Raw genomic sequence first — 9,145 nt, 5'->3', positions numbered from 1 at the left:
TGTATAAAGAAGGTTGAAAACCTTCCCTTGGAGAATATGTAGCTCATGGATTATTTACCTAGCAGTTGTGATTGGAAAATTTATCTCCCTCTAATTTCTCCAGTAAATGAAATTCCCATGGTGTTTATTATATTACAAACATTGGTTTTCCTTGCACATTAGCATCCCCTTCTGACATGAGACAAATGCAGAAAGTCTTAACACCCAAGGCTAAAGTAAACAGTAAAATTACAATGGGTAGAGCCTCCTGTACTACACTCTCTTATGGACTTCATCACATGGGGGGAAATCGGGGAGAATTCGGGGGCTTAAAGAGCCATCACGGGATTTCCCCATGAATGATTTATTGCTGTTATTCCTGGGATAAATTGCAACATTATATGAAAATCTTCACTGCGATCGCACAATTTTTTTGGGATACTGACTTTTTAAACTCCCAATTCCCCCTTGTGATAGTCCCCTGACTGTCAGGCCAACTGTACAGTGTGAAATGCAAAACTTTCCCCACTGGGATGAGTTGGAGACCACACATCCCCATGCTGCAATCCTAAATACACCTTTTTATTCAAAGATAGGCAAAATATTTTTACAGCCCCTTACCCACCTCAAGACTATCCCTTTTCTCACAACTGCTTGGCCTGTAAGTTTCCAGGAGTGATGATTCATATTTTTAAACAGCTTGTAGAGCACTCTAGCACAGTTAAATATTTAAAAATAGCAACGAGGTGACTTCTAGACCCTTCTGGTTTTGTTTTATTTATACTTTCCCCCACATTTTTGGCAATCCATGTAGCCCCCAGATCATCCCAGTAGCAGGGGGAGGGGAGTCCCCAGGACACACCAAGGTTGCCCACCCCTGTTCTGGTAGGTAAATTCATTTTCTGAACAAGCACATACAGGATCAGACGGCATGTACAAGTTTTGGTAGCTATAGAATCGTGGATACTGCACAGCTTCAAGTTTGATTTGGAACTTTAATTCTTCTGATCCACAAAGAAAATTGGGAGTTCGTTTATTTATTTGATTTATATCCAGACTTTCTCCCAAAGATAGAACTCAAGCCAGGTCATGTTGTCGTTGTGTGCCTTCCTGTTGTTTCCAATTTAAGATGAGCCTAAGCTGAACCTATCATGGGTTTTTCTTAGCAAGATTTGTTCAGAGGAGGTTTTCCAATGGGTTTCTATGGCTGAGCAGAAAAATAAAGGATAGCCGCCAGAGTCCAACATGACACCATGCTGGCTTTCATAGGAGTTTATCACATAGGGGAAATCCCATGCAAAAACAGGATTTAAAAGCTGGAAAAAATCCACAAAAGTGGGTTGATTTTCCCACATGCTGTTATTAAAATGTGGCTAACCCAAACAGAAAGTAGACAAAAGCCACTCCTTTTTACTTTTGGGATTTTCTCTTGTCTACTTTCCGTCTACTTTCTGTTCGGGTTAACACTTTAACAATGAAAATGTGAAAATTTTGTGGGGGTTTTCTGCTTTAAACCCCTGTTTCTGCACAGGATTTTCCCCATGTGATAAACTCCATAGTAACATTAAATAAAAGTGTTTAAAACACAATATGAGATCAGCTACTAAAAAAGAAATCAATTAAGAGCCTGTTTTAGCACAATTTGAAACGCAACAGAACATATCCATAAGAAAAGTATAACACCCACTTGCTAAAGAGCCCACAGCTGAACAAATCTCAGACTTTCATCTGAGCATAAGAAGAGCCATGTTGGACTGGACAAAAGGCTTATCTTGTACAACTGTTCTCACAGTAGCCCATTAGTTGTTAGTAAGAAGCTGATCAGGAGCAGGTACTGTCCTCCAAGGTATCATAGGGGGCTAATGTGGCCCCCTAGCCCTTCAGTGGTGCCCACTCCTGGTTTAGCCACTCTTGCCTACACTGATAGTGACTGAGTCATGTATACCAGCACAATGCCTGGTTCAGTATGAGCCAGAATTATCAAGAATTCTGGCTTATCATTGCAAGTGAATGCAGTCTGCAGGGAAATCCAATTGTGTGAAAATATTCATTTCTTTCATCGCCTTAACTTCTGACAAAGATTTCCTGCTTTGAATTTAACCTCTCTGGAATGAAAAGACTGCAGGTATAGATTTCTTTGCTGGATCGTCACCTGGAAAAGCGACCAGCTCAAAGTCTTGTCTGCGTTTTCAAAGGACGAGGGGCTGACAGCCAACATTAAATGTCCTTTGCACAGTTTTGTTCTGCCCTTTGTCAGGACCTACTACAAAGAGCTTTGTGCACATAATAGAAAAACGAACTAGAAACCTGATCTGCAGGAGCTACGATTAATGCCATGGCTCATTAGGAACCGAACAGTGCAATCCTATCTCCAATGAATGTTTGCTGGTTGAGATGGGTTTGCTCCCAGTTCCCTGTTCACTGGTGAGCAATCTACTATACTGGTGAGGTTAGGTGGAAGTTCACTGATGCAATCCTTGCACGAGGACCAGTCTAAAGACATCTTGTCCAAAACAGAGCAGCAAATGGTGCCACACACCTACCTGTCAAGACACATAGAATTCACCCACCATTATTTTGCTATATAAAGCTGAAAATCCCATAAATACCTCTCCTAATCCCTAGCAGTAAAAAAATACAGTAACAAAGTTTTTGTGTTTCAGTGATGTCCACAATGTGCCTGAGGGGGACTACCTGACTGCCTAATGCATTGTTATCAGGAAACAGCTAGTGCAAGGTGGAAAAAATGAGTTGGAAGAATATAAACTAGGGATAAGGATAAAACCTGTTCCCTGTTCTCACATAGCATACTATTTTGCCTTGGACAATTAGAAACACAGCATTAAAAGCTAGAATGCAAAATTAGTGCCTCCCAGCCTCTCTCTTTCTCTCGCCTTTACGGCCATGACAGAAGGTAGGATTTTATTTTTATTTTTTTAATTAATTTTTATTCGGTTTTAAAAATACACAAATATAAAATATCATACATTCCTTTCCATACATACGCTGACAACAATAACAGTAAATACAATTACATCGATCATCCATACATTATTACTTCCTTCCTGCTAGCTTGGACATAGTACCTTCTTGATTTATGGTTGTCTTTACTATAACAAAATAAGTCTTCTTTCCTCCATGTTGTCCATTACTTCCAACAGAAATAAACTTTGGATTTTATATAGCAGCCAATCATAGGATGTTGCCAATGTACATGTAAACTCCAACTAGGAATGTACAGATGAAGCCACATGAAACCACACACCATGAGCCTACATTACTGTGCTAGAAAAAAAGAAAGGGGATAAATCTCTTAAGGTGCCAAAATGAAAGGGGTTTGTTGTTGCTGTTGTTTGCCTTCAAGTTATTTCCGATTTATGGCAACCCTAAGGCGAACCTATAATGGGTTTTTCTTGACAAGTCTCTTCAGAGAGGGTTTGCCATTGCAAGGTAATCTATTCCACAGGTTGAGAGAGTGTGACTTGCTCAAAGGTCACCCAGTGGGTTTCCATGTCTGAACCAGGATTTGAACCCTGGTCTCCAGAGTCATAATCCAATGCCCAAAGCACACCACCACTCTGGCTCTAATGAACGGAGTACTCTAATTTAATTACCAAAACACTTCAGTATTCTATTGTTCTAGTGCATGCTGTTGTGTGCCTTCAATAATTTTTGACTTATGGCGATCCTAAGGCAAACCTATCATGGGATTTTCTTGGCAAGATTTGATCAGAGGAGGGTTTGCCTTTGCAAACACTTTGCTGAGATAGCCCAAGGTCATGTACTGGGTTTCCACGCCTGAGTGGGGGATTCAAATCATGGTCTCCATAGTCCAACGTTCAAACCACTACGGCACACTGGTTCTTCCTAGTGCATTTGCACCATAATAATTATTTGCAAGAGGCAAGAGTTGCTTCTGACATAAAGCTCTTTTGCTGTCTCCCTTTTTCTTTTTGTCTGTTGGGAATGCATACTGCTTACACCATTCTCTTCCCATGTTTAGAATTAGGAGTCCACAGAATCATAGACCTATATAGTTAGTAGGTCACCACCTTCTGCCAAAATTGAAAATCTACAGCTTAAGCATCCCTGATAAGTGGCTATCCAGCCTCTGTTTAAAAACTTCCAATGAAGGAAAGCCCACTACAGTCGGCTGCCCATATCCACTGATTTTGTTTATCCACGGATTCAAGCATCCACAGATTGAAAATATTTCAACAAAATATAAACTCCCCAAAGCAAACCCTGATTTTGCCATTTTAGATAAAGAGACAGTATTTTACTATGCCATTGTATTTCATGTATGTATGGGTGTGTGTGTGTGTGTGTCCTGAAACCAAACCCCAGTGGATAGCAAAGGTCCACTCAACTTTCCAAGGTAATCTATTCCACTGTGAAATAGCTCTTGCTGTCAGGAAGTTCTTCCTTCCTGTTGTTGTGTGCCTTCAATCATTTCTGATTTATGGTGACCAAACAAGGTTGCTCTAGCCTAGTCTGAACACTCACCCATAGTCGTGCTGGCCCAAGCAAGTGACGGGGTGGGAACAGGCCAGATCCATGGGCAGGACACTATGGGGTTGGCCCGTGGTATCCTGCCATGCATTCAGCGCCAAAGACAGAGGTTCCTTTCTTCAGAAACTAATTTTTTTCAGCAGTAGCGGGCATTAGAAATATCTAAAGAGCAGAGTGGGACTAATGTACCCTCCTCTCTACGTGTGCTAGACGCTGAACCCCTGAATAATGTGGCAATGAACTATAATTCATTTGAATTATAGACCTACCTGTTTCAAATAGCATTCCCCGATTAAGTCCCTATAGGCCCCCCCGCTGCACAGGCCGCACAGGCAATGGTTTGGCTAACCCCGGGGGCTTTTGTTTTTGTTTTTGTTTTTGTTTTGTTTTTGTCTGTAGTGTGATTTATGTAATTTTTGATATGGTTTTAACTTGAATTTTGTGTATTTTTAACTGCTGTAAACCGCCCTGATCTTATGGAAGGGCGGTATACAAATAAAATGTTTATTATTTATTATTATTATTATAATTCCCACTATTCCCCATTGAGAGACAATAAGTATTAAATCACTCTTGAAGCCTATGGAGGATTCCCAGCCATTGACTTTAAACCATATTAACTTTTTTTTTCCTTTTTGGAGGGAAGATATACAGTAGGCCCTTGGGGTCTGGTTCCAGGTCCTCCCGTCACAGATATCAAAATCCGTGGATGTTCAAGTCCCATTAAACACAATGGAACAGTAAAATGGCATCCCTTATATAAAATGGCAAAATCAAGCTTTGCCTTTTGAAATTTATTCATTTAAAAAATATTTTCAAATTGTGGATGGTTGAATCCGTGGATAATGAATCTATGGATACAAAGTACAGTATGAATGTTTTGAGCTTGGAGGTCAATGTCAAGCAACAGTCATGCTTAACATCTGCTAGACGTACACAAACTGACTTATTAAATAACATACAGTACATAGTAAATAGCACAGTTACTAGGCAACAATTGTATGTGCGTGTTTTCTTTCTCTTGTGAAGTGGCTAGTACAGAACTGGCTCTATGATAAGGTAGAGTAAGGCAGCAGATAATACACTCGGTCCTTCATAGTCACAGATTCTTTATCCACGGATTCAGCCATCCACAGCTTGAAAAATATGTATAATAAAATAGATTCCAAAAAGCAAAGCTTGATTTTGCCATTTTAAATAAGGGAAACCGTTTCACTACGACATTTTATATAATGGGACTTCAGCATTCACAGATTTTGGTATCCACTGGGGGTCCTGGAACCAAACCGCAGTGGATAATAAGGCCCCACAGCAACACATAATCACCCATTATTAAATAATATAGAAAAATCTCAAGATGAACCAGACATCTCTGGGTGAAACTGTTGAAGAAAAATCCAGCCAACCAAATTTTGATATGCCATTACCTTTGTGAAGGAACCAGGAAAAGCCCAAGTTTGCCAATTTTGAGTGAACAGTTGATGTGCTTATCCAGTTCAACAAACTGGAAAATACCAACATGGATCACTAACACCAGTAATGGTAGCTGAAACAAGAGTGCAGAGAAGAGGTTTGTGATCTCCAAATAGAAATAAGCTGTTGTTAAGAAGATCTCCTTAGTGAATTACCTGTGAGGGATTTGACACTGGTGTTGTTGTTCAAATTTAATTCCAATATTTTCCTGAAATTTAACCATATAAAGCTAATCAATATCAGTGACCAAGTAGGCTCTTGTTTCAAGACACACAGTACAAGAAAACAGGGCCTCAAAACAGAAATTCTCTTTACTCCTGTATGTATTTTATTAATTTAACATTTAAAAACTACCCCTCGTGTTTACAGACTCCAGGCTGGTGTACAGATACAATTAGCACTGTATAATATAATTAAAACAATAAAAAGCCTTAGTATGCTACAAAAACAAATTGAAACTGTAAAATATTTATAATAATCAGATAAAACCAGCCACTTAAAATGCTTGTTGTATTGGTGGGAGAGATCATGGTTTTATTTTACACTGTTATATTGTTGTATTTTTACCCTTATTGTAAGCCGCCTCGATCCTGACAGAGAGATAGGATATAAATTAATAATAATAATAATAATAATAATGAATGTCAAGTTTAGACATGAGTCCCATCTCCAAGATATCTCATTATGTATACCCAAATATTCCAAAATCAGAAAAGCTTTGAAATCCCAAACACATCTGGCCCCATGCATTTCGGATAAGGGAGACTCAGCCTCTACTACAAAATGAACTCATATGATATCTTCCAAATAAAGAGATATATAAATAAGGTTGTTGTTGTTGTTGTTGTTGTGTGCCTGCAAGTCATTTTTTATTTATGGCAACCCTAAGAGGGCCAGTGAGGTGTAGTGGTTTGAGCGTTGCACTAGAACACTGAGAGACCAGGGTTCAAATCCTGCCTCTGTCATGGAAATCCACTGGCAGACCTTGAGCAAGTCACACTCTCTCAGCCTCAGAGGATGGACATGGCAAACCCCCTCTGAAGAAACTTGCCAGGAAAACCTGTGACAGGTTTGCCTCAGGGTCACCATAAGTTGGAAACAACTTGAAGGCATACAACAACAAAGGCAACCCTATCCTGGGGTTTTCTTGGTAGGTTTCTTCAGAGACAGTGTGACCAGACTCCCTCCTTTTCCAGGACATACCTTACATTTCAACCTTCTGTCCAGGAGGAATTGCAAAATGTCCTCCATTTTGGCATGTAGTGTGTGTGTGTGTGTGTGTGTGTGTGTGTATAGATAGATAGATAGTAATGTTTTTGGCTTTTATTTGGCATTTGAATGGCCTGCATTTTGAGGTGCCTTGTCCTTTTTTGTGGTTAGGACCTCTGGTCAGCCTGTTCAGACAGGATGACAAGAGGTCCTCCTTTTCTAGGACATGTCCTACATTTCAACCTTTTGTTGAGGAGGAATCGCACAATGTCTTCCATTTTGGCACAATTAAGAAGCATGAATCTCTGTGTGTATACATGCATGCATACACACATATACATATAGTGTGTGTATTTGGTAATGTCCCACATTTCCCTCGAATGGCCTACGTTTTGAGGTGCCTTGTCCTCCTTTGTGCTAACAACAACTGGTCACCCTGTTGTGTTCAGAGGGGCGTTTGTCGTTTGCCATCCTCTTGAGGCTGAGAGAGTGTGACTTTCCCCATTAAGAAAAGGAAGTTTCTGAGCCATGGAAAAGGGGATGAAAACATCTCTGTGAGGGAAAGGAGTCAGAGACACAGACAAGGGAGTGAATGACTGTGGGATGCGAGTGTGGAGTTCAACAAAGGAGTCATTTTCCTGTGAGGAAGGAGATATAATAAATCGGTGGTTCCCAAACGTTGGGCCTTCAAGTGTTTTGGACTTCAGCTCCCAGAATTCCTGACTGTTGGCCAAGTTGGCTGGGGCTTCTGGGAGTTGAAGTCCCACAAAAACCTGGAAGTTTGGGTACCACCAAATAAAGCTTTTTTAAAAAATTTCCTGAGGGATTGCCTAAAAGGGGGAAGGTGAGGAGCCTGGGGAAGGGATTGCCTTGCGTGTGTGTGTGTGTGTGTGTGTGTGTGTGTTGTACACTATTAATAGCATATTAGATATTACAATATTATAATAGTGCTGCTATTCCACTTTTACTGCTCTAGCTGCCTCCTGTTGCATTCTGGGGTTTGTAGTCCAGTGAGGCCTAAGCTCTCTGGCTGAATATTCTAAATGCCCTTCCTTAAACTACAAATCCCAGAAGGCAACAAGAGGCAGCCAGAGCAGTTAAAGTGGAATAGCAACGGTTTTAAGAGTGTAGTGCAGTTATAGTTTCGGTTTTTGAGCATGTGGGGAAAAACAACGACTCCTAAATTTTGCTAGTTATCCTTTAAACCCTGAAGGTCCACCTTTAAAAGTCCTTTAAAAGGAAAAAAAAAACCCTTTTTAATTGTGGGGGAAAGACAGCCAGTTGCAGGAAACCAAAGGCGAGCAAAAAGGTGAGCTCCACTCACAGTGACCAGAGGTCCTAATAACCGCAAAGGAGGACAAGGCACCACAAAATGAAGGGCGTTCAAGTCAAAAATGGAGGACATGACCAAACAAAAGTGTGTGTGTGGGTGGTTTTTTTTTGTTTTGTTTTTTTGTAATATAGTTGAGTTGTATTGTTGGTCTTGGTATGTTTTAATACTTGTGATTCATATTTTTGTATATTTGTTATAACAATAAAAACTTTAAAAAAAAAAAAGGAGGACACGACCAAACAAAAGTTTTAAAATGTGAAGTCGAAGGCTTTAACGGCTGGCATCGTCAGAAAAATGCTGGCATGGAAGAGTGCGGTGTATATATATACACACACAGAGACACTTTTGGTTGAGAGGAAGCGTTTTACATGTTCATCTGTGTATCGTTCTGCTGTTGAATGGCAAAGCTGCAGAGTGTTTATTTAATGTATATACTTGACTATGAGTTGACCTCATGTATAAATCAAGGGCAAGTTTTGGGTCCAAAATTATGAATTTTGCTATGACCCGTGGATAAGTCGAGGGTAAAACCTAGGGGTATGTTGTAGCAAAGGATATAAAGGATGAAGCAAAGCAAAACAATTTCAAAGAACTTACAAAATTCCAGCAGACATAGCTCTTTGTGCTCACTCCTAAGGC

The 9,145-nt window shown here is 40.1% G+C and overlaps 1 protein-coding gene across 5 annotated transcripts in view; it reads left to right on the top strand.

Moving 5' to 3' along the window:
- The first annotated feature begins 5,999 nt into the window (after positions 1-5,999).
- IHO1 (interactor of HORMAD1 1) overlaps positions 6,000-9,145 on the top strand; it is a 68,974-nt gene continuing 65,828 nt past the window's right edge. Inside the window, exon 1 of one of the 5 annotated variants that reach the window (XM_089518021.1) lies at positions 6,000-6,061. The gene's annotated coding sequence lies outside the window, so the exon portion shown is untranslated. Of the gene's footprint in view, positions 6,062-6,981; positions 7,115-7,782; positions 7,814-7,845; positions 8,018-8,328; positions 8,483-9,145 lie in introns of those variants that run through there. The other 4 variants (XM_089518042.1, XM_089518052.1, XM_089518032.1 and 1 more) reach the window with 4 other exon arrangements.

Source organism: Sceloporus occidentalis, unplaced genomic scaffold (assembly GCF_023333645.1).
Source record: "Sceloporus occidentalis isolate IW3139 unplaced genomic scaffold, rSceOcc1.0.p SCAF_1, whole genome shotgun sequence".
NCBI classification, from domain to species: domain Eukaryota; kingdom Metazoa; phylum Chordata; class Lepidosauria; order Squamata; family Phrynosomatidae; genus Sceloporus; species Sceloporus occidentalis.
The sequence above is the reverse complement of the archived record's forward strand: the minus strand, read 5'-3'. Positions and strand labels throughout refer to the sequence as shown.